The sequence below is a fragment of the Microcaecilia unicolor genome, chromosome 8 (genome assembly GCF_901765095.1).
Source record: "Microcaecilia unicolor chromosome 8, aMicUni1.1, whole genome shotgun sequence".
NCBI classification, from domain to species: domain Eukaryota; kingdom Metazoa; phylum Chordata; class Amphibia; order Gymnophiona; family Siphonopidae; genus Microcaecilia; species Microcaecilia unicolor.
The window spans coordinates 130,155,919-130,182,168 of NC_044038.1; the positions used below are offsets into that span (position 1 = coordinate 130,155,919).

The following is a 26,250-nucleotide window of genomic DNA, read 5'->3' on the forward strand; positions in this document are numbered from 1 at the left end:
GTAGGTCAGTGTGTCTCTACAGAGTCTCTTCCTTTCTTAACATGACAGCATCTCTGCCTCTCCAAAGGGTAGTTCCAAGCAGGCCCCTAGAGATGATCACATCTATCTATTCTAGGGCTCTTTGTTGGTTAACACAAAGAAAATCAAAGTGTCTGAGAAGTAGCATCTGATGAAAAGATATAGTACTATAGCGCCTCTCAGTTCAACCTATTGATTTCAACACTCTGATTTTAAATTTGAAGGCTAGTACAACTAGGATACGACTAGGCCAAGGGACTACTCAGTGTCTTGTATAAGTCCTGAAAATATGGCATCTTTATGAAGCAGGCTATTGTCAATAATTGTGTCAAAAAACCTGCTGCATTATTAGATAAGCTTATTCATTTAACCATTATTAGGTGCTTAGTTAACTTCCACACTAGTGACATCTAGGCCAGTGGTTCCCAAACCTGGTTCAGTTTTGATATCAACCTTGAAGTAACTATACACAGGAAGTTAAATACATTAGCGTTTGACTTTAAAAAAGGAGACTATGACAAAATGAGAAGAACGGTGGAAAAAAAACTTAGGGGGACAACTGAGAGGGTAAAAACTGTACAACAGGCATGGACGCTGTTCAAAAATACCATCCTGGAGGCCCAGGCCAAACATATTCCACAAATTAGAAAAGAAAGACGGAACTCCAAAAGACAGCTGGCCTGGTTGAAAAGTGAGGTGAAGGAAGCTATTAAGGCTAAAAGAAATGCCTTCAGAAAATGGAAGAAGGAACCGTCTGAAAATAACAAGAAGCAGCATAAGGAGTGTCAAAGTAAATGCAAGGCACAGATAAAGAAGGCCAAGAGGGATTACGAAAAAAAGATAGCGTTAGAGGCAAAAAAAAAAAACATAGTAAAATTTTTTTTTGGTATATTAAAAGCAGGAAGCCGGCAAAAGAATTGGTTGGGCCGCTGGATGACCGAGGGGTAAAAGGGGCGATCAAGGAAGACAAAGACGTAGCGGAGAGATTGAATGAATTCTTTGTTTCGGTCTTCACCAAGGAAGATTTGGGTGGGATACCGGTGTCGGAAATGATATTTCAAGCGGAGTCGGAGAACCTTACTGACTTCACGGTAAACCTGGAGAACGTAATGGGGCAGTTCAGCAAACGGAAGAGTAGCAAATCTCCTGGACTGGATGGTATTCATCCTAGAGTACTGATAGAACTGAAAAATGAGCTTGCGGAGCTACTACTAGTGATATGCAATTTATCCTTAAAATCGAGCGTGGTACTGGAAGATTGGAGGGTGGCTAATGTAACACCCATTTTTAAAAAAGGTTCCAGGGGAGATCCGGGAAATTATAGACAGGTGAGTCTTACGTTGGTGCCGGGGAAAATGGTAGAGGCTATTATTAAAAACAAAATTACACAGCACATCCGAGGACATGGATTACTGAGACCGAGTCAGCACGGCTTTTGTGTGGGGAAATCTTGCCTGACCAATTTACTTCAATTCTTTGAAGGAGTAAACAAAACATGTGGACAAAGGGGAGCCGGTTGATATTTAGGCATATTTTCAAAGCACTTTGGGAGGCTAAGTTCCATAGGTTTCTATGGAACTTTGGGAGGCTAAGTGCTTTGAAAATACGCCTGATAGTGTATCTGGATTTTCAAAAGGCGTTTGACAAAGTACCTCATGAAAGGCTACAGAGGAAATTGGAGGGTCATGGGATAGGAGGAAAAGTCCTATTGTGGATTAAAAACTGGTTGAAGGATAGGAAACAGAGTGGGGTTAAATGGGCAGTATTCACAATGGAGAAGGGTAGTTAGTGGGGTTCCTCAGGGGTCTGTGCTAGGACCGCTGCTTTTTAATATATTTATAAATGATTTAGAGATGGGAGTAAGTAGCGAGGTAATTAAATTTGCTGATGACACAAAGTTATTGAAAGTCGTTAACTCGTGACAGGATTGTGAAAAATTACAGAAGGACCTTACGAGACTGGGAGACTGGGTGGCTAGATGGCAGATGACGTTTAATGTGAGCAAGTGTAAGGTGATGCATGTGGGAAAAAAGAACCCGAATTATAGCTACATCGTGCAAGGTTCCACGTTAGGAGTTACGGACCAAGAAAGGGATCTGGGTGTCATCGTCGATAATACACTGAAACCTTCTGCTCAGTTTGCTGCTGCGGCTAAGAAAGCGAATAGAATGTTGGGTATTATTAGGAAAGGTATGGAAAACAGGTGTGAGGATGTTATAATGCCGTTATATTGCTCCATGGTGCGACCGCACCTTGAGTATTGTGTTCAATTCTGGTCGCCGCATCTCAAGAAAGATATAGTGGAACTGGAAAAGGTGCAGCAAACGGCGACTAAAATGATAGCGGGGATGGGACGACTTCCCTATGAAGAAAGACTAAGGAGGCTAGGGCTTTTCAGGTTGGAGAAGAGACGGCTGAGGGGAGACATGATAGAGGTATATAAAATGAGTGGAGTGGAACAGGTGGATGTGAAGCGTCTGTTCACGCTGTCCAAAAATACTATTACTAGGGGGCATGCGATGAAACTACAGTGTAGTAAATTTAAAACAAATCGGAGGAACTTTTTTCCTCACCCAATGTGTAATTAAACTCTGGCATTCGTTGCCGGAGAACTTGGTGAAGGCGGTTAGTTGGGCAGAGTTTAAAAAGGGGTTAGACGGTTTCCTAAATGACAATTCCGGGAATAACATGTATAGAATGTTTGTACGTTTGGGAAGCTTGCCAGGTGCCCTTGGCCTGGATTGGCCGCTGTCGTGGATAGGATGCTGGGCTCGATGGATCCTTGGTCTTTTCCCAGTGTGGCATTACTTATGTACTTATGAAGTCAAACCCACTTTCAAAGATGGCTATATGGATAATTTAGCCAATAAAAAGGGTGTCCTAACTTAGGGGTCCTTTTACTAATGTGTGCTAAGAATGCATTAGGGCTTAGCACACCTAAAAATGGGCTACCGCAGGATGCGCACAGGTGTCCTTGTTAAATCTGCAATCTGCACGCATTAACCGCATGCTAAAAAAAAATAAACATTTTTTTTGAGAGGGCAGGTCGGGGGCGGACAGTGGGCATTCCTGCGCTAACCAGTTAGTACATCTACATTACTGCATACTAACTGGTTAGTGTACAAATAATGCAGGAGCCCTTGCCATCTCCAAAACAGGAGGCGCACTAATGGCGACATTAGTGCATGGCCATTAATGAAAACAATAGAAAGAGGCTTTTTTCTGCTGCGGTAAAAATGTCTTAATGGATAAAAGACCCAAGGGTATGCTAAGTCCTATTTTTAGCGCAGCTCAGTAAAAAGACCCCTTAAATTGCCAAACTATATGGATGTTATGATACACAAGTTTTCTATTCCACAAATGGCAAATTGATTCAATGCGGATTACAATAAATAAAACTGGCAACAGTAATCCAGGAATTACAATTTATAAACCTCCCACCATCTAATTTTTAAGTAGTACATATTTGCTAACAAAATTTTTTTTTCTTTTAATTTCTTTTATTGATTTTCAATACAGAAATAAACAAGAGCTCACAACATAGCAACACTCTACAATATATGGCAATACTGGAGCTCACATTCAAGAAGCAGCAAACAATTCCTAGATTAAGATTAAATTAAGAAAAGAAGTGTGAGAGGAAGAAGAGAGCTTTTCTGAAATTCCAAATAATTTGTAAGTACATGAATCTGTAATGATGAGTTCCATGTCGAAACAGCTTGATAGTGAAGGGAAGAATCAAACAATTTAATCGTCTTGCTGAAGGATAGTAGCTATCACTGCTGTCCATAGAGCCTGGTGCAATCATTGCTGTCTATGTATCTTCAGCAATGTTTGCTATTTGATCAGCAGCAGCAGTGAACATTTGGAATATATTTACTTGCTGCACTGGTATTTAAAAAACAACAACACTGTGGTGTTTGAATATTGACCCACAAATAGTTTGGTAAAGAAAAGGTTAGGAAAAGGGATGTGGGGTGAATTGCTTAGTTCTTGGATCAGAGACAAATGCATTTTATAAGATCAGAACTAGTGCAGCTGACAAGAGAAGGCTGGTGGGAGGACTGAAGTTTAAAATAAGTTCCTGGGGTGGGTGGATAAAAACAGCAAGAAACTGGTCGTGCACATGGAGAGATCATTAGAGGACAATCTTACACGTTTGCTGAGATCTGAGAACAGATTATTTTTCTCAGAGCTTTAAACACATATCTGGGGGTAACATCATTGCTGAGTTCCATCTGCTAGGTCAGCAGGAGATGTGAAGAACCTTTGTGCTAATTTTTGTACGGCTCAAATTTTCCATTTTTCTTTTTAATCTCCCTGGTAGCTTTATTTATTTATTTGCAGGGAATTCATTTGCCACTACGATGCAGATATAGATCAATGTCTTTTATCCTCCACTGAAAGAGCTGAACACAATCTATTGCTCAGTATCTACTGAGGAAGCAACATACAGCAGCAGGTTGCTTCTTGAGGTATTAATCCAAGTCTCAGCTTTGGGTAATATAGTTCTAAATGAACTTTTATTAAAGTTGTTCTAAACAAACTACCCAAGAAAAATGACAGATACAAAGTAATTTAAATAAAGTATGATGAAATGAATGAATTTCAATGTTTTATAGAATTAGCACATCATGCTCATCAATTCACAACTTTTTCCTTAATGTTATCTTCATTGACTCAGTTGTTGCCTATTCCTTTAGATTGTCTTCAGTCGCCTCAAACCTATTGCTTTTCCATTTCATCTCTTGTGCTATCTGCCCTTTAATTTTTTTTTAACTTTTGTTTATTTATGCTTAGTCTTGCAATGCTTTCTGCATTCAATTGCTATCTATTTTCTGCTTCATTTTGGTTCCTATTTGTTCCTTTTGAAGAAAAGTTTTGTATCCACATACATCAACTGTCCAAAAATTGCTCACCCGCAATATAATTAAACGTGTGAGTATTGTTCTCCTATGTGAGTTCTTTGAGCTATATCAAGTGGAGGCATCACACTGGAAATGTCTTTAATAATATTTCCTCTTCATTTAAAGTTGTTAAAAGGCAATTTTAGATTGATAATTAGAGTAGACCCTGTGGAAATGTGATCGGTAAACGTCTTCAAAAATCAGAGTAAACAAAGTTTTTAGAGCTTGACAAAGCAATACACAAATGCAGCAATTTATACTGGTATATTGCATTTAGCCCCATCAGTTAGTGAAGCCCAGTGAATTCTTTGTTAATTTGCTATGCAAAGAATCCTCTGTTTTTGAAGCTTGGAGTACTTGCAGTCTACATGGATATAAACAAAGAGAAGCATTTTCAGATATACAGGGCACTGTCCTCAACTAACTCGAGGACATCAACAACGAAACAGTCCTGGATTTTCACTTGTCCTCAGTTTTGTGCTTCCAAGTAGGATAAAAATTCTCAGAATGCTAAGAGACAGACGACAGAGGTTTTAAAGGAAAAGCCAGCTCATGCGATTTCTAATTTACTGGAAGCCAGCCATGCCAAATGTTACATAAGCACACTGTAACTTCAGACTTAGAATGCATTCAGTTTCATTATTGCGCCCAACATGTACAGTATCCATCTGGACATGCCTGAGCATAGACCAAAGGTCAATAATTAAACTGCCTGTATTAGTGTGAACACCACAGGTATTTTTACTCATGGGTTTCTAACAATAATGAAAGCAAAACTATGCATTTTGCCTTTAAGCTACTGTCCTGGGAAAAAGAACTTCACAGGGAGTGTGCCCAACATTTGCCCTGCATGTACTGCACATGCCACACACCATGGTGGTGCACCCCAAAACCTATGTCCCTCTTTCTGCTCCCCTTTCTGGCAAGTCCAAAGCCTTGTGGGTGTGGGTGGGATGCAATATGGGAGGGGGTTTATAAGTGCATTATTGTGTGCATGTACCTGAATGAATGCAAGGATTTGTGTGAATGGATTTTTTCAGGAGGGAGGAAATGTGACTGCAAGGAGTGTGATATGTGATGTTTGAGTGTGTATGTTTCACTGGATACTGTGTGCATTTCTGAATGGCTAGGGGAAGCCTTTTCCCCTTGCCATGCATCATCATCTCGCTCTCTCTGTCCCTTCTGCCATGCATCATCTTCTCTCTCTGTCCCCTGCCATGCATCATTTTCTCTTCCCCCAATGCAGCATCTCCTGTCAGTTTCTCTTGCTTTCCCATTCAGCATCCCCCTTTCTCTCCTCCCCCCACACACTCTTGCTGCCTTGGTGGCGGTGGCTGCTGCAGAGCTAATCGTAACAGGAAACCACGCATGTCCACCTTCCTGAATGTGACGCTGCTAGTTCTGCTGGCCCCGCTCTTTCAACAAAAGAAGTTTACATCAGAGGAGGTGGGGCCGGCAGTACTAGCAGCGTCGCATGCAGGGAGATGGACCCACACAGCTTCCTGTTAGGTTTACCAATTCTGCTGCTGCTGCCACTGTTCCAGGAAGGCAGCAGGTTCAGTGTTGCTGGTAGTGGGAGACAGGGGGAGGTCTTTTAGCCAGGCCTGTGACCCGCAAATGAGAATTCTGCAGTGGCGTACCTAGGTTGGCTACAACCCGGGGTGGGTTGCCATTACACACACCCCCGGCGCATCAACCCTCTCCCCCCTCTCGGCGCATCACCCACCTCCCCGTCCTCTGAAGTGCATCATCTTCACGATCTGGTTGTGCACGGACTAGTTGCATTGCTGTTGGCTCCGCCGGTCTCCTGCCTTGGAACAGGAAATAACGGCAGAGGGGGCAGGAAACTGGTGAAGCCGACTGCAGCATGACCACTCCATGCACCACCCTTGTTGCCTGCACCATCACGGACCGCCCCCATCGCCCCACTCTTGGTACGGTAGAGGGATTCTGCATCCCCATTTGGGGTCATAATCCACAGTTTGGGAACCACTAGCTCCCTCTACAAGCTCACATGCTCTTTAAATTGGTTTGTATAATATTTAAGATGTTTGATGGGTGTATTCTGGAGTATCTTCTTGGATTTTTTAATTTCCCTCTAATTGCAGGACTTCCAGGAGTTTTTTTTGAGAACTTTGTCATTAGAGCCTCATATTAATCATTTAATTAAAAAGTGTTTTTTTTATTAACGTGAAAGCTATGTAGAATTCGTAAATATTTTGACTTGGTGCAATATAAACTACTTGTGCAAGCTTTAATGCTATCACAAATAGATGATGATAATTTTCTTTTTTGGGGGGATGCTCTAAATCATTAATTAGAAAACTTCAAACTTTACTGAATACTTTGATTAGATTAATGTTTTCTTTACGCAAATCAGCTAAAATATCAATTTTTAAAAAATCAGAAAGTATTCTTTTTAAATTGTTGTGTGTCCCTCATAAGATTTTATATGGTTCTCTGCCTTTTTATATGTACGCTTGTTTCTGAATTATTTTGACAGGGCGAAATCGTAGAAAATATTCGTTTTTTGCGTTACCTTCACATAAGGGGATGAAGTCATTGACTTATTTTGGGCTTCTTTAGCCTATCAGGCATCCAAAGTGTGGAAGGACCTCCCTGAGGACTTAGGATTATTAACTCATTATTAGTCTTTTAGAAACTTTTAAAAACTTTTTTGTTTAGAAAATATATTTCAGCAATGACATCTTGAATGTTAAATTTTATATGTTGTTATATTGAATTTGTGCTTATTGTAATCTCCTTAGAACGTATATTGGCTTTAGCGGAATATAATTAAAATGTTATGTTATTGTGTGGAGTCAGGTATAAGAAAAACTTAGAAGATTCTTTCTGCAATCAGACAGTACATTTTTGGGTTAGTACATACATAAGTATTTCCATACTGGGACATCAAGCCCAGCATCCTGTTTCCAACAGTGGCCAATCCAGGTCACAAATACCTGGCAAGATCCCAAAAAAATACATTTTATACTGGTTATCCCAGAAATAGTGGATTTTCCCCAAGTCTAATTTAATAATTGAGAGCCAAGTAAACTCCGTAATAAAGAAAATGTTCTATTCAATGTGGAAACTTAAACGAGTAAAACCTTTCTTCCCAAGGGAAAATTTTCAAAACCTAGTATTTATTTATTTATTGCATTTGTATCCCACATTTTCCCACCTCTTTGCAGGCTCAATGTGGCTTACAATACATGAATGGTGGAAATATTAGAAAATAAACATTTAGTGTTTCAGAAGGATCTTAGTCAACATGATAATGATAAAAACATGATAGTATTATTCCAAGCAGATATTGTTAGATAGTCCTGAATATATGTGGAGGAGTTGTGTGTATTCATATTGACTGATCTTTGTGATATACCCCGTTAAAGAGATGGGTCTTCAGTAGTTTGTGGAAGCTCATTAGTTCGTGGATTGTTTTTAAGTTGCGCAGCAGTGCGTTCCATAACTGTGTACTCAAGTAGGTAAACTTTGACGCGTGCATTAATTTGTATTTTAGACCTTTACAATTAGGGAAGTGCAGATTAAGGAATGTGCGGGATGATCTTTTGGCATTCCTGAGTGGTAGATCTATCAAATCTGACATGTAGGCTGGCGCATCACCGTGAATGATTTTGTGAACTAGGGAGCATATTTTGAACGTGATGCGTTCTTTAAGTACAATCGATGGCCCTAAACCATGCAGATTACTGCAACGGAATCCAGGATGTAAAGAACTCACAAAAAAACTCCAGACTGCCCAAAACACAGCAGCCAGGCTGATATTTGGTAAAACACGTTTCAAAAGTGCTAACACCCCTCCGAGAAAAGCTGCACTGGCTCCCAATCAAAGAACGGATCATCATCAAAATCTGCACTTTGGTCCACAAAATCATCTACGGCGTATTCCCAGGATACATGACAGACCTCATAGATCTACCAACCAGAAACAGAATCGGAGCATCATGATCATACCTAAACCTACATTACCCAAATTGTAAAGGACTTAAATACAAAACAACTTACGCACCCAGCTTCTCCTACATAAGCGCACAACTATGGAATGGACTCCCAAAAGCTGTGAAAACAATCCATGACCATCTAAACTTCAGGAAATCACTAAAAAACAACCTCTTCAAAAAGGCCTACCCCACCGATCCACCGTAAATCCCCACACCCAGCAACACAGCATAACCAATGATCGTTCTGGACAATATACAATCTTCATTCCCTTCGACCCTCATGGTGCCTGACACACACCTACCTCATTAGACCACAATATAACCTTGCATTTGTTATCAACCGACTTGGCGAACATCTTTACAGTACTATGTAAGCCACACTGAACCTGAAAATAGGTGGGAAAATGTGGGGTACAAATGTAACAAATAAATAAATAATGGTCTATGGACTTTTCCTTTAGGAAGCCGTCCAAAACTTTTTAAAACTCTGCTAAGTGTAACCAGTATAAGAAAAAAATTTATTTTTTAGTTTACCTGGTCCCTGGAAGCTGTAGGGAGGTTCCGGGGTGCATTTGATGGTAGGGGGCGGGTCCGCCATAAGATTGTGTTTTTGCAGTGATTCGCGGGGTTCTGAGCCATCATTCAATCGGGGGCAGCTGGCTGTGACTGCAGGAAACTTCCTGGGGCTTGGGGAGGCATGCTGGATGCAGGGAAATGCTGTGCCAGTGTTTGCGATGTCGGCATGTGCGCTATCAGTAACGTCAGACGCACATGCGCGATGCTGCGCATTTATCCGATGGCTCCGGTGTTGAACTGGAGCATCGGGGTACACTGTGCCACCAATTAATTATTAAAAATGTGCAAGGGAGACTTATTGTGACCTGAGGTAGGGTCTAATTAATAAAATATATGTCGCCAAAATCGGGTATTATGCGCGATTCACGCATGCATGAGGCACGCACATGTGGCGCATTTTTTAATAAACTTGGCCCGGAGACTGCTGGGAAGTGCAAGGGGGATTTGGAGACATCCTTGGTTGCTATGGTGACCCGAAATGGCGCGAATTTCAGCGCAGGCGCAGTTCAGTTGAGACCTGCACTGACACCTGAAAATTTAAAAGTATTAAAAATTAATTTCAAAAGTGTTTGCATGAGTTTTAATGCTAGAATTCAGGTGCTGGAAGCCTATATTTGCTTGCTATGAGATTATTTAAGCTTAGAGGGGGATAGGGACAAGAGATATGGGGTGGATGGAGAAGGAGAAATGTTGCATGGAGGGGGAGGGAGAACACAGGGAGAAATGTTGGACATAGGTGAAGAGGAGGGAGAGATGGTGCATGAGGGTGGAGGGAAGGAAGAGAGAGAGAGAGAGACAAAGGGGTAGATGGGGGCAAGAAAGGGAGAAATCTTGTATATGGGGGTGGAGGGGAGGGACAGATGGTGCACGGAGAAGAGAGGGAGAAATGTTGGGCATGACAGTGGATGGGAAGAAGGGAGAGATGCTGTATGGGAGGAGGAGAAAGAGGTATTGGACCTGGGGCACAAGGGAGGGGGAGACAGAGATGGTGGACAGTGGGAGAGAGACAGAAATGTTGGACATGATGGAGGAAGGAAGAGAATGCTGCATGGGAAGGAGGGGGAAGACAGATATTGGATCTGGGGTACAAGGGAGGGGGAAAGAAGGATGTGGACAATGGGAGAGAGGGGGAGATGTAGGACATGGGGTTGGATGAGAGGCAGGGGAGATTCATAGGAGAGGGAAGAGAGGGAGATATTGGATCCAGGAGCAAATGAGAATGATGGAGAGATGCCAGACAATGGGAGTGAGGGAAGAGAGAGGGAGAAATGCTGGAACATGGGGGACAGGGGAGGAGAGAAGAGAAGGGACAGGGAGCTAGAAGGGTGGATGGAGGAAGATGCTGGGAATGGTGGAACCATGTGGGAGATGTTGGAGGGGGGAGGAGGAAGAGGGTGGCAAGGAAATGGATGAGAGGATAGTGATTACAGAAGATAGAAATATAGTAATGGGGAGTAGATTAAAGATGAAAGGGAATGGCTGGAGAAGGAGTGAGTTGGGTAATGGGAGAGCTAGTGGGTGAGAGAAGAAGATGACGATCTGATAGGCAGCTGTAAAGTAAAAAGAAGGAGAAAGGCGAGAGAGTAAAATTTGAGTTGACAGAGAGGCAGAAAATAAAAAAAAAGAGGAAGCAGCTAAAAAGGAATGATCAGTATGTCTGAGGTAGATGTAGTGAGGGAATAGACAGTAGAGAGGAGAAAAGACAAATGCACAGCAGTCACTTGAAGGAGAATTAGTAGACGACAGGAAATTAGAAGCAACATAATGGAAAAATAAAATGTCCAGACATCAAAGGTAGAAAAAAGCATTTTATTTTGAATGTTTAAATGGAATACGTTAGCTTTGTGAAAAGTGCATAGCAAATGTCTTTGCATTGTGTTCAGTACAAAGGAATTTTTATTTTTATTTCTTCAGGGTTGTAGTGCATGTTAAGTTTAACTTCTTGGGGTTCTCAATTCAATTTTTGTGTAAATATTTTTATTTCTAACTTGTGATCCCTTGTTCTGTTTTTGGTGAGGGTCTGTCAGTGTGATAGTAATGGCAGGTACAGAAATTGGAAGGAAGGCAGGGAAGAGAGGGGATTGGAGAGAGTGCCCTCCTTTATTTTCTGACCTGGGCCACAGCATGTCTAACACTGGCCCTTACCCTTGCTTTATAGCTGGTGGGGCTCCCCAAGCATCCATCCTCCAAAGGCAGTCAGAGCTCCCTTCTACCAAGCTCTGCAGTTGCATCTTTGAGTTACTGACAACTAAGGATGCAAGGGGTGCCAGCTTTGGTCGCTTAGGGATGTTGCTGCTGCCTGCCAAGCTTGGTAAAGGGAAGTTCTGGCCACTTTCAGAGGAAGTCTTCAGCTGACAGAGTTTGAGGTGAAGGTAGGGCGAGGCAGAGAAACGTTTGTGCCACCCACTTTGGGCTCAGTCCCACCCAAAATTGGTTTTCTGGCTACGCCACTGTATCATATCACCCCTGTTCCTCCTTTCCTCCAGAACCTAGCTAGTGACAGTTGATGAGAGAGCAAAGTTGCTCTCTCATCAACTGTCACTAGCTAGGTTCTGGAGGAACTACTGTCAATTATTACAGATTAAACCTGTCCCATACAAGATTTCTCTCTGAAGAGAGAAATTAAATTATCTTAAATTTGTACAAACCTCTTTATAAATTTAATTACTCTCAGTTATGACAGTTTCAGTCACTCTTTTATTATTTCACTCAAAACCTCTCCACATATTCTTTTCTTTCAACCCCTCACAAAGACACATCAGGATACAGGTCTTCTCTCATCAACTGTCACTAGCTAGGTTCCTAACTAGAGCAGTGCAGCCAATCAGGAAGTTCCCTTAGAACACATTTCCAAACTGACATTCTATTATACATGTTGGGTTAAAAACACTATATAAAACCTTCGTTTTTGGATTTTAATTACACAACTCAGATCAGAGTGATGGCCTAATATCTATTCTATGAAAAGTTCCATGTAAATTGACCCCCAAATAGCTAAGTTAGAACATCATAAAATCGGATTAATTTGCATATAATCTAAGCTTAATTAACCCCATAGCAAGCAAGTATAGGCTTCCAGCACCTGAATTCTAGCATTAAAACTCATGCAAACACTTTTAATATTAATTTGTTAATACTTTTACATTTTTAGGTGTCAGTGCAGGTTTCCTTTAACTGTACTGCGTCTGCGCCGAAATTCACGCCGTTTTGGGTCACCACAGCAACCAAGGACGCCTCCAAAACCCCCTTACACTTCCCAGCAGTCTCCCGATCAAGTTTATTAAAAAATGCGCCACATGTGCGTGCCTCGCGAATTTGAAATTGTGCATAACGCTGATTTTGGCGGCATATATATTTTATTAATTGGACACTTCCTGGGGTCAAAACTAGCCCCCCTTGCAAATTTTTAATAATACATTGGTGGCACAGTGATCCCCGATGCTCCATTTCAACACAGGAGCCATCGGGTAAACTTAGGGCGCTGCGCATGCAAGATGACGTCATCAGCGATGTCAGCAGGCACGCCAACATCGTAGACCCGTCAGCAGCGTTCCCCGGCCTCCTGTAGGCCTCAGGGAGCCCAGGGCTTTTCCTAACAGGCCTGCCCTGTCTCCTCTTGTCCAGTAGCAGTACGGAATCACGCAGTTCACACCGGATACACAATTCCACGACGGACCCACCCCAAGGGCCAGGTAAATAAATATTTTTTATACTGGTTACAAAAGCTAACCACCTTTACCACATTCTCTGGCAACGAATTCCAGAGTTTAATTACACGTTGAGTGAAGAAAAATTTTCTCAGATTCATTTTAAATTTACTACTTTGTAGCTTCATCGCATGCCCCCTAGTCCTAGTATTTTTGGAAAGAGTGAACTGACGCTTCACTTCTTCCCGTTCCACTCCACTCATTATTTTATAGACCTCTATCATATCTCCCCTCAGCCGCCTTTTCTCCAAGCTGAAGAGCCCTAGCCGCTTTAGCCTTCCCTCATAGGGAAGTCGTCCCATCCCCTATATCATTTTCGTCACCCTTCTCTGCACCTTTTCTAATTCTAATATATCTTTTCTGAGATGCAGCGACCAGAATTGAACACAATATTCGAGGTGCAGTCACACCATGGACCGATACAAAGGCATTATAACGTCCTCATTTTTGTTTTCCATTCCTTTCCTAATAATACCTAACATTCTATTTGCTTTCTTAGCCGCAGCAGCACACTGAGCAGAAGGTTTTATCATCAACGACGACACCTAGATCCCTTTCTTGGTCTGTGACTCCTAACATGGAACCTTGCATGACGTAGCTATAATTCGGGTTCCTCTTTCCCACATGCATCACTTTGCAGTTGCTCACATTAAATTCTTCGATTGTCTCGCATAACTCTGCACAATGTAATCCATAACCAATTTGTAACAAATTGTATTTCCATCATTCATCTCATATTGTAAGCCACACTGAACCCGCAAAAAGGTGGGAAAATGTGAGATACAAATGCAATAAATAAATAAATAAATGTCATCTGCCATTTAGACGCCCAGTCTCCCAGTCTTGTAAGGTCCTCTTGTAATTTTTCACAATCCTCCCGCGATTTAACAACTTTGAATAACTTTGTGTCGTCAGCAAATTTAATTACCTCACTAGTTACTCCCATCTCTAGGTCATTTATAAATATGTTAAAAAGCAGCGGTCCCAACACAGACCCCTTGGGAACCCCACTAACTACCCTTCTCCATTGAGAATGACCATTTAACCTAACTCTCTGTTTTCTATCTTTTAACCAGTTTTTAATCCACAACAGGACACTACCTCCTATCCCATGACTCTCTAATTTCCTCTGGAGTCTTTTATGAGGTACTTTGTCAAGCGCCTTCTGAAAATCCAGATATACAATATCAACTGGCTCACCTTTATCCACATGTTTGTTCACCCCTTCAAAGAAATGTAACAGATTGGTGAGGCAAGATTTCCCTTCACTAAATCTACTACTACTACTTAACATTTCTAAAGTGCTACTAGGGTTACGCAGCGCTGTACAATTTAACATAGAAGGACAATCCCTGCTCAAAGAGCTTACAATCTAAAGGACACGTGAACAGTCAGACCAATAGGGGCAGACAAATTGGGGCAGTCTGGAATTCCTGAAAGGTAAGAGTTAGGTGCCGAACGCAGCATTGAAGAGGTGGGCTTTAAGCAAAGACTTGAAGATGGGCAGGGAGGGGGCTTGGAGTAAGGACTCGGGAAGGTTGTTCCAAGCATAGGGTGAGGCGAGGCAGAATGAGCGGAGCCTGAAGTTGGCGGTGGTGGAGAAGGGTGGAGGAGGGATTTGTCCTGTGAACGGAGGTTTTGGGCGGGAATGTAAGGGGAGATGAGGGTAGAGAGGTAGTGAGGGGCAGCAGACTGAGTGCATTTGTAGGTAAGAAGGAGAAACTTGAACTGAATGCGGTATCTGATTGGAAGCCAGTGAAGTGACCTGAGGAGAGGGGTGATATGAGTATATCGGTTCTGGCGGAATATAAGACATGCAGCAGAGTTCTGAACAGATTGAAGAGGGGATAGGTGGCTAAGTGGGAGGCCGGTGAGGAGTAAGTTGCAGTAGTCAAGGCGAGATGTAATGAGAGCGTGGACGAGAGTTCGGGTGGTGTGTTCAGGGAGGAAAGGGCGAATTTTGCTGATGTTAAAGAGGAAGAAGCGACAGGTCTTGGCTATCTGTTGGATATGCGCAGAGAAGGAGAGGGAGGAGTCAAAGATGACTCCGAGGTTGCGGGCTTTGCCTCATTAATCCATGCTTTTGAATATGCTCTGTAATTTTGTTCTTTATAATAGTCTCTACCGGGGAGTCACGTGATGCGTTGAGAGAGTAGGACGTGTGTCTTTGCTCTCCGGGGCCCCCACGCCCGATTTAACCATATAAACTGCAGAAAACGGTTGACCAGCGAACTAATATATTAGCAGACGCAGTACAACCAATGGATAAGTTTGTAGAAACAGCAACTAAATCAATGCCGCCACGCAGCGCTAAAAAGGAGAAAGATAAGGCAAAGACGGCGGATACCACCGAGGAGAAGGCCTTGCAGCGAAGCGAGCAGAATTTCACTCCCGCGCAGCTGGTGCAACTGACCGCCGCGGTAACGCAAGCATTGGAGGCGCGATTGGAAAAAATCTCGGCACAGCTAGAACAATATGAATCGCGTCTGACAGATGTAACACAACGGGCTGGGGAGCTAGAGAGGCGGGTATCGGAGATTGAGGATGCGCTTTCCCCAGTGCATGGTAAGCTCCGGAACACGCAGTCCACGGTCGAAGCGCTGCAACAGAAAGTGGATGATTTACAAAACAGGGCCAGAAGGAGCAACTTACGCCTGATCGGTATACCAGAATCGGTGAGTGACTCGGTGCTGGCCACGGTGATAGAAAAGTGGCTGAATGCCGAATTTGCGCTGTCTGACCATGCAGGAGCACTGTGCTTAGAACGAATACACCGAGTGGGCCGCATCCAAGATGGCCGCCAGAGCCCGCGTGCAGTCATACTGAAAGTACATAATTACCTGCACAAGATGGAGATTTTGCGAGGCTACCGATTAAAGCGGGACGATACAAAGTTTGAGGGGAAGACAATAAGAATCTTTCAGGACTTTTCAGTATCTTTACAGGACCGTCGAAAGAAATTCACCCCCCTGTGCAGACGACTACAGGACTTGCAGATCAAGTTCATGCTGATTTACCCAGCAGTGTTAAAAATCCGACAAGATGGCAAATGGAGGTCCTTTGATTCAGAGGCTGCTGCCAAAGAGTACATAACAGCGCTGGAACAGAGGGAACAACAACAGGCGGCAGAACAGACTGGAAATAAGGACGATTCTAAGACCCAAAGTGGGTGAGAACTATAAAATGGTTGTTCTGTATTGCACACAGTAAAGAGCTGGTTCACAACACAATGTGGTGGATCGGGTGGGGGGGCCTCGGGCATGGCAGGGGCTCCCACACAATTTGTTGTCTAGGGCATGTTGGGGAGCGTAGAGATTAATAGGGGGGGAGGGGAGTTAGGGAAGGGTGGAGAAGGGAGGGGGGGATTAGCAAAAGGCAAAAGAAGTATCCTCAGGTATTGTAAAATGGAGAGGGAACCTACACAAAGAAGTCTAGGGTGGCGGAAGTGGAAGAAAGCAGGCTGGAGGGAGATATACACGTGGATACAAAGGGGGAGAGAGATGTCTTCGGGGCTAAGCTGGGAGCCTGGGAGACAAAGGCCTCAGAGGTATTTAACAGTGCAAGTTCCAAGACACCAAGGGGAAGGTGGGTAAAACACGTTTGATCTCTTGGAATGTAGGCGGCATCACATCCCCAATTAAGAGAACCAAAATCCTATCAGCTCTTAAACGTCATGGGGTAGGCATTGCCTGCCTGCAGGAAACGAGGCTATCCAAAGAGGAAAGCGATAAGCTAAAAAGAGGATGGGTGGGGGAGGTATTCTATTCCCCAGCAACAGGTAGGAGAGGAGGGACAGCAATTCTGCTGCACAAATTACTGATGGGCGCGGCAAAAATGCTGTTCAAAGATGGAGAAGGGAGATGTCGGAATTCAGCTCAATTTACAAGGAAAAGAGATGCTACTGGTATCAGCGTACGGCCCTAATACCTCAGCTACACACTTTTACGCTCAGCTGCTGACCCTTTGCCACACACATGCATCCCTCCCAATAGTGATTGCTGGAGATATGAACCAAGTGATAGACCCAGTGTTAGACAGGTCAAGGCAAGCGCGCCCTGACACCCTATCGGAGGTGTCCCTCCTAGATTCCTTTTGTCAGAAGGTGGGCCTTCTTGACCCCTGGAGGATATTACATGGAGATGAAAGAGATTACACGCACATCTCCAGAGCACATCATTCACAGTCTCGCTTGGACTATATATTAACCTCCCCTGACATATTTCAGAAAATAACAGGAGCGGTCATAGGCCCTGAAGAGATATCGCACCACTCCATTATATGGGTGGATTTAGAGAGTGCAACATATTTTCAGCAATCCCCGGGGTGGAGGTTCCCTGCTTATCTGTACTCCTCAAAAGCATTCACAGAGCACATACACAAGAAATGGGAGGAGTACCAAACACAATCAGACACACGTGGATGACCCCATTCTGTTCTGGTCCGCTGCTAAAGCAGTACTCAGAGGAGAGATTATAGCATACGTAAGTAGACGGAACAGGCAAATAACGCAAGGTATAGTGGAGCTGGAACGAAAGATCCGGCTTATAAGGCGGCAGTATGGCAGACACCCCACGCAGCAAAATTATGAACTCCTTACATCCACTAGAGCGGCGTTGAACAGCCTACTTCAGGAACGTACGACACGATCCCTGCTATTCAGGAAGTACAGGTTGCACAAATTTGGAGATAAGGCGGGAGGGATGCTAGCAAGGCTGGTGAAAGGCACAAGGAAGTCCCATTATATTGCTGCGATCACCAACAATCCAGACGAGATAGCGCAGGTATTTCAACAGCATTTTGCTAATCTCTACAAAGGAGAAGAGGGTGAGAGAGACGTCAGGAAGGCTACAGCAGAGTACCTAGCCACAGTTAACAAGGGGAAAATACATCCAGAGCAACTAGACCCCCTCAATAAACCGATAGAGGCAAAAGAGCTTCAGAAAGCTATAGGCGCATTGAAGATGCACTCTGCACCGGGACCTGATGGTCTCTCCAGTGAATTTTACAAGATGTTGAAACTGCAGATCTTGGGACCCCTATTAGAATACCTTAATGAAGTAATAGAAAAAGGCCGATTCCCACTACATGCCAACACGGCTCTTATCAGTTTAATACCAAAAAAAGGAAAAGATTTACTGCAACCCAGTTCCTGCAGACCAATTTCACTGATTAACGTGGAGGCAAAACTGCTGTCTCGGATCTTAGCAGATAGACTAGCACCACTGCTGCCACAGCTAGTGAAGGAAGATCAGGCCGGATTTGTTCGAGGGCGTCAATCTGTCCTTAACGTGCGCAAATTCATTCTAGCCACATTAGCAGATCCTGACACAAAATCACAAAGGCTGGCGGTGAGCCTTGACGCTGAACAGGCATTCGACCGGGTACAATGGCACTTTCTGTTTGAAACATTGCAGTGGATAGGTCTTACTGGATGGCTCTTGAAGGCTATCACCACACTATACACTGACCCCCGAGCCATGATATTAGTCAATGGGATAAGAACAGAGGGGTTTGACATTAAGAAAGGGACGCGACAGGGTTGCCCACTTTCTCCACTGTTATTCTTGCTGTCCTTAGAGCCGTTGCTGAATGAGATCCGAGCACACGAACAAATACAGGGTATTAGGCTCCAGCAACACGAGATTAAGGTGTTGGCGTACGCTGATGACCTGTTGTTACTGCTGAATAATCCTCAGACATCTCTAAAGCATCTCCTGCATACAGTGCATAAATACGGCAGACTCTCGGGCTTTAAATTAAATCTGGCCAAGTCACTGGCGCTGCCTCTGGATCCGGAGCTGCGGCGGGGTTGGAAGGGCGCATTCCCGCTGCAGTGGGCGGAGGATCAGATTCAGTACTTGGGGGTAGTCATTCCATCGGACATAGGGCGACTGTATGATAAGAATGTGATCCCGGTTCTGAGAGAGACCAGGCGCTTGCTGCATCTTTGGGGCACATGTCCACTTTCCCTGTCAGGACGCATAGGGCTGGTTAATATGCTGATAGTCCCCAAATGGCTCTACACATTCCAGATGCTTCCCTTATACCTAAGAAAGAAAGAGGAGCTGGCACTCAATAAAGCGATTCAGGTATTTCTGTGGAGCGGACAACGGCCTCGGCTTCCTCTGCACATAATACAAAAACCAAGAGGGCACGGGGGGATGGGTCTACTCAACATAAGATACCTGACAATTGCATGTTCGATGAGGCACATTAGAGACTGGCTCATAGGACAGCAGGAATTCTCAAACACACAAATAGAGCAGACACTCTCTCCCGCAGCGCATCTGGGGTGGTGGTTACACGCATCAGGCATGGGAATCACACATAAACTGGGAAACAACCCATTTTTACTGTCAACAAGAGCAGCTTGGAAGTGGCTGTGTAAAAGACATTGGTTTAAATGGACCGCAACGCCCTTCCTGCCTCTGTTTCACAATCCAGATTTCACAGAAGGAACATCTTCAGTGATATTTGCTCGATGGCGGAGAAAGGGAATACACTACCTGTACCAACTGCTGACAGATGAAGGTAAAGTGCGACCTTTCCAGGAACTGCAAAGAGAATTTAATCTGCCAGGGACAGACCAATTGGCGCACCTGCAGATCCAGCATTATATGACAGAACTGGAATGGATTAACTTGAGTGAAGATGTGCAGGACACGTTGAACACAGCACTGACACTGGGGGCACAGAATACCGTACCCCTGCGGTTTCATCACAGATACCTTCAAGACTCCACTGAGGACATTGATTATCGAGGCAGGGCACAGAAATGGGCGTCAGACTTGGCAGGAGAGGTCTCGGACGAGGTATTCCAGACCTTTTTGGCCCTTGCCTTAAGGACCTCTGTATACACTCGACATTGGGAATTACAATATAAGTTTGCGCTGCAGCTATATATATCACCAGCCAGAGCATCAAAAGCGGGGTTTGGTGGCACTGGAGCCTGCCCTCGCTGCGACCAGATACCTGCGGGGCTAGGGCACATGTTCTGGTCTTGTCCCCGAGTAGTGAGATTTTGGTCTCAAATGCTAGATGAAATCAAACGGTACTGGGGCTGTAGCACAATACAGAGACAACCACTGTTACTTTTTGGCAAATATGAGTGTACAGGGCTCGCCCCGCCAGGACTTAATTCCTTTCTTCATAGAGCGGTTTTGATTGGAAAGAAGATCATTTTGTTGACCTGGAGAGAGAGCTTGGACCCTTCTTTTGGGGCCTGGAGGACAAACATGATCGAACTTTTGAAACTGGAACGGTGTGGAATTACAGATTTCTCCTCTGCCGAGGGGAAAAAGCTGGTAAAAACCTGGGCGAATTTTTGGGACACATTACAACCAGCAGCACGAAGTAGAATTTTAAATTGAGAGACTGTGTAGGATGATGTGGTATGATTAAAAGGTTCATAGGTTCTTAGAACGGGGAGGATAGAGGGAAGGGTTGAGGGGGGGGAGGGGGGGTTGGAAGAGGGAGGGGGTAGTGGGATATGTTTGTAGTACATCCTGGTTAATAGTGTTAAGATGTTAACTTGAAAAGAACGGAGCAAATATGTACACTGTTTATTTACCTGCTCTAATAAAGATAATTGAAACATAATAGTCTCTACCATTTTGCCTGGCACCGACGTCAGGCTTACCGGTCTATAATTTCCCGGATCTCTTCTGGAACCTTTTAAAAAAAATTGGCGTTACATTGGCCAACTTTCAATCTTCTGGTACCACGCTTGATTTTAAGGATAAATTACATATTACTATCAATAGTTCCGCAAGTTCATTTTTCAGTTCTATCAGTACTCTGGGATGAATACCATCTGGTCCAGGAAATTTGCTACTCTTCAATTTGTAGAACTGCCCCATTACAGCCTCCAGATTTATAGAGATTTCATTCAGTTTCTCCGAATCATCAGCTTTGAATACCATTTCTGGCACTGGTATTTCTCCAAATCTTTCTTGGTGAAGACCGAAGCAAAGGATTCATTTAATCTCTCCGCTATGGCTTTGTTTTCCCTGATCTTCTCCCCTTTTACCCCTCTGTCATCTAGCGGTCCAACCAATTCTTTTGCCAACTTCCTGCTTTTAATATACCTAAAAAAATTTTTTACTAAGTGTTTTTGCCTCCAACGCAAACTTTTTTTCAAAGTCCCTCTTTGCCTTATCAGCTTTGCATTTGACTTGACATTCCTTATGCTGTTTCTTATTATTTTCAGTTGGTTCCTTCTTCCATTTTCTAAAGGATTTTCTTTTAGCTGTAATAGCTTCCCTTCACCTCACTTTTTAATCATGCAGGCTGTCATTTGGTCTTCCGTCCTCCTTTTTTTAAAACACGGAATATATTTGGCCTGGGCTTCCAGGATGGTGTTTTTGAACAGCATCCATGCCTGATGCAAGCTTTTGACCATCGAAGCTCCTGTAAGTTTTTTTTTCACCGTTGTTCTCATTTTATCATAGTCTCCTTTTTTAAAGTTATACGCTAGTGTATTGGATTTCCTGCATATACTTACTTTAAAGCTAGTATCAAAGCTGATCATATTATGATCACTGTTATCATGCGGCCCCAGCACCATTATCTCCCGCACCAGATCATGTGCTCCACTAAGGACTAGGTCTACAATTTTTCCTTCTCTCGTCAGTTCCTGTACCAGCAGCTCCATAAAGCTGTACTTGATTTCGTCAAGGAATTTTTCCTCCCTAGCGTGCCACGATGTTACATTTACCCAGTTAATATCGGGATAATTGAAATCACCCATTATTATTGTGTTGCCTAGTTTGTTTGTGTCCCTAATTTCCTTTAACATTTCTGCATCCGTCTGTTCATCCTGGCCAAGCGGACGGTAGTACACTCCTATCACTATCCTTTTCCCCTTTACACATGGAATTTCAATCCATAGTGATTCCAGGGTGTGTTTTGTTTCCTGCAGAATTTTCAATCTATTTGATTCAAGGCTCTCCTTAATAGACAATGCTACCGCTGAGTGACTGTTGGCCTTCCCCCAGTTTCTAGTTTAAAAGCTGCTCTATCTCCTTTTTAAACGCCGATGCCAGCAGCCTGGGTTTCTTTACCTCTCAATCTACGAGCCTCCCTTTCTTATTAGAATAACTACTACTACTTATCATTTCTATTGCGTACGTCTAGTAGCGCTATAGAAATGATGTAGTAGTAGTAGTAGTAGTAGTAGTAGTAGTAGTTAATCTTTCCGTAAAAACCTGAAAACTTATTTATTTAAAAAATGTCTTAATTGCTTGTAGGAATTGCTTTTATTTTTTGTTCCCACTTTGAACCACTGTTTAGTGGTAGTGAGCAAAATACAAGGACCATATTACATTACATCTTGGATCAGAAGGATGCATATACACATATTCTAATCCATTCTTTATACAAGAAATACCACAGTTTTACTCTTCAATCTAACCATGTTCAGTATGAAGTTCTTCTCTTTTGCACAAGCAAGGCCATTCAGCATTTCTGTATCTGGATTACTAGATTCTAGTGGACCAGAGTGACGTTTTAATTCTTATGGGAACCCCCCCCCCCCCCCCCCCCCCACTCCATCTTCTACAGTCTCTGGGATTTCTTATTAACTTTCACAACTCCACAGTTCATTCAACCATCATTTTCTTTCCAGAAGTTGTTTTAACACTTTCAAAATCAAGACATTTCTTCAAAAATTCATGGCCCATGTTCATGCCATGCAATCAGTGATCAAGATCACAACCAGAGTTTATTTACAGATGCTGGGGTACATGGCTGCAACTGTTCATACTGTCCTCTTAGCCTGCCTATAAATGTGACAAACATAAACATGTCCTCGTGGGATCTCAAGTTCCAGAGGAATCAACACTCCCAGTCTTTCCTTCATACTACATCCAACTTCCTGGCATTTTCTCCTGTTACAGTGGTGGATACACAAACCCATCTTAACAGTGTCAGGAAAACAGATGTGGAGGGGCATAATTGAACGGAGGCGCTCACGTTTTCATTAGGGCGTCCTCGCAGGATGGCCCTGTAAAGGGGCGGGGCAACCCGTATTATCGAAACAAGATGGGCGTCCATCTTTCGTTTCGATAATACGGTCGGGGATGCCCAAATCAACAAATTTAGGTCGACCTTAGAGATGGTCGTCCTTAGGTCGTTTTTGAGATGGTTGTCCCTGGTTTTTGGCGATAATGTAAACCAAGGACACCCATCTCAAAAACGACGAAATCCAAGTCCTTTGTTCGTGGGAGGAGCCAGCACTCGTAGTGCATTGGTCCCCCTCACATTCCAGGACACCAACCGGGCACCCTAGGGGGCACTGCAGTGGACTTCAGAAAAAGCTACCAGCTGCACAGCTCCCTTACCTTCGGTGCTGAGCCCCCTAACCCCCCCCCCAAAACCCACTCCCCACAACTGTACACCACTACCACAGCCCTTATGGGTGAAGGGGGCACCTACATGTGGGTACAGTGGGTTTTGGGGGGGGCTTGGAGGGCTCAACATTTACCACCACAAGTGTAAGAGGTGGGGGGGGGGGGGTGGGAATGGGTCCGCCTGCCTGAAGTGCACCGCACCCACTAAAAACTGCTCCAGGGACCTGCATACTGCTGTGATGAAGCTGGTTATGACATTTGAGGTTGCATAGAGGCTGGCAAAAAATGTTTACGTTTTTTTTTTTTTTTTAGGGTGGGGTGACCACTGGGGGAGTAAGGGGAGGTCATCTCCGATTTCCTCCGTTGGTCATCTAGTCAGTTCGGGCACCTTTTCGAGGCTTGGTCGTAAAAAAAATGGACCAAGTAAAGTCGGCCAAATGCTCGTCAGGGACGCCCTTTTTTCCATTATCGGCCGACGCCCATCTCTTAATCACGCCCCAGTCCCGCCTTCGGTACGGTGCCGACATGCCCCTGTGAATTTTGGTTGTCCCCGCGACGGAAAGCAGTTGAGGACACCCAAAATCGGCTTTCGATTATGCCGATTTGGGCGACCTTGAGAGAAGGATACCCATCTCCCGATTTGTGTCTGAAGATGGGTGCCCTTGTGTTTCGAAAATTCACCTGATAGTGGTAAGAAAGGAAAACACCAGAACGACATTGATCATGAGGGGTCAGTTCCAAGCAACTACTCTGTGAATTGTTTAGAGCACTGATCGCTCAACAGGAGGGATGACTTCTTCATTCAGACCTTAAGTTTCTAACTCTCACAATCTTACAATTGAATTGTCTCTAGCTTCTAATACTGGCATTCCACAGCACATCCAGGACATCGTGACAGCTGCTAGGAAACCTTCCATTTGATAAACGTATACTTTCAAATGGTGCTTAAATGGCTATGATCCAATTATGCGTCCTCCTATGATGATTCTACAGTACCTACACACTACTTGTATCAACTTAGCCTTCAAACCTCTTCTATCAGAGTACATCGTATCAACTTAGCCTTCAAACCTCTTCTATCAGAGTACATCTCAGAGCATTGTTGGCATACCATATTCCAACAGATAATCTTCCCGTTTCACAACTACAGCTGGCCACTTGTTTCATGAAATACCTGGGGGGGGAGGGGCTTTAGTCCTTGCTTTGCTCACAGTCTTCTTTGAACCCCTAGAAATAGTGTTTTTAAAATTCCTGATCTGAAAAGTGCTCTTCCTAATAGCAATCAGCTAGGAGAGAGAGAAGGGCATTAAGGGCATTTTCAGTATGACGTTTAAGTTGGACTTTGGACATTTTGAACTAAACGTCCCAAGTCCAAATAGCAAATGTAACCATTTTTGTAAAAAGAAAAACGTCTATGTTTTTGAAAATACCATTTCAAACAAGATTTTGTGCTTTGTGCATTTATCTTTTTAGGCCACTTTCGAATCCCCCCCCCAGTTACAAATACACAAAATCAAGTCACTGGGATGTGGGAGGGGCCAACATTTTTAGCAGACTGGTCCCCTAGGCATCCCAGGAGAGCAATGGGGCACCACTGTAGAGTTCATATAAATGCTTCCAGGTACACATCTCATCGTTGCTCCCTTATCTTATCTGCTGAGCCCTCCAAAACCCACTATCCCAAAACTGTACACCACTACAATAGCCCTTATGGGTGAAGGGGCACCTATATGTGGGTACAGTGGGTTTTTAGTGAGTTTTGGAAGGCTCACAGTTTCCAACACAAGTGTAATAGGTAGGGGGTGGTATGGGCCTGGGTCCATCTGTCTACAGTGCTATGCACCCGCACCCACCCACCATTAGACTACTCTGTGGACTTGCATGCTGCTCTAGTTGACCTGGCTATAAAATCTGAGGCTGTCATAGAGGCTAGTGAGTACTATTTTTATTCATTTGGTTACCTGGTCATTTAGGGCACCTTCTTGTGTCTTATTTGTTAGAAAAACAGGTCTAGACCAAAATGTTGAAGTTTATGCCCTAGACGTTTTGGTTTTGTTCTATTATGGCTATAAACCATTTAAGTGTTAGGCATGCCCTAATCCCGCTTTTGAAATGCCACTGACACGCCCCCCTGTGATTTGGACGCACTGCAGACGAACTGCATAGATAAAAGTCTGCAAAGTAAGTTTCAAAAATACTGATTTGGACATTTTGAGAAAAAAAATCATCCAAATGGTGCTTTATTACACGTTTTGGGTGATTTTCTCTTTAGAAAATGAGCCCCTTAGTAAACTTCAAGCACTGGTAATGTACGAACCATACAACTCAGTTCCATCGCTACAAAGTTGTCCTTCAGACATATCCCAAGTTCTTCCAGACTGTCACACTTTACCAATGGAATGAACAAATAGTACTGCCCGCTCTCTCTGCCCAAAGCCTCATTCCAGTGCTAGAGAGAAGACATTTCATACTCTAGATTATAAACGGGCTCTTGCCTGTTACTTAAAAAACAAACAAACTGCATCACTGAGAAATTTGGCGCTGCTTGATTCAGACATACCAGCAGGGCTGTAGCTAAGGGAAGAAATATGGCCAATGAGTTCGTAGTGGGAGCTTAGGAATGAGGTGAAGAAACACCGGTATCAAGGTAGTGAATCAGGACTGGTGCACGGGTATTTTGTGCCCTAGTTAAACCTTCAGCCTTATGCCCTCTCAATTAACTTTCAGG

At 43.6% G+C, this 26,250-nt stretch overlaps 1 protein-coding gene across 1 annotated transcript in view; it reads right to left on the reverse strand.

The window, feature by feature from the left end:
- The window catches only part of SIL1 (SIL1 nucleotide exchange factor), a 696,897-nt gene that overhangs the window by 236,919 nt on the left and 433,728 nt on the right, over nt 1–26,250 (reverse strand). The window lies entirely within an intron of this gene.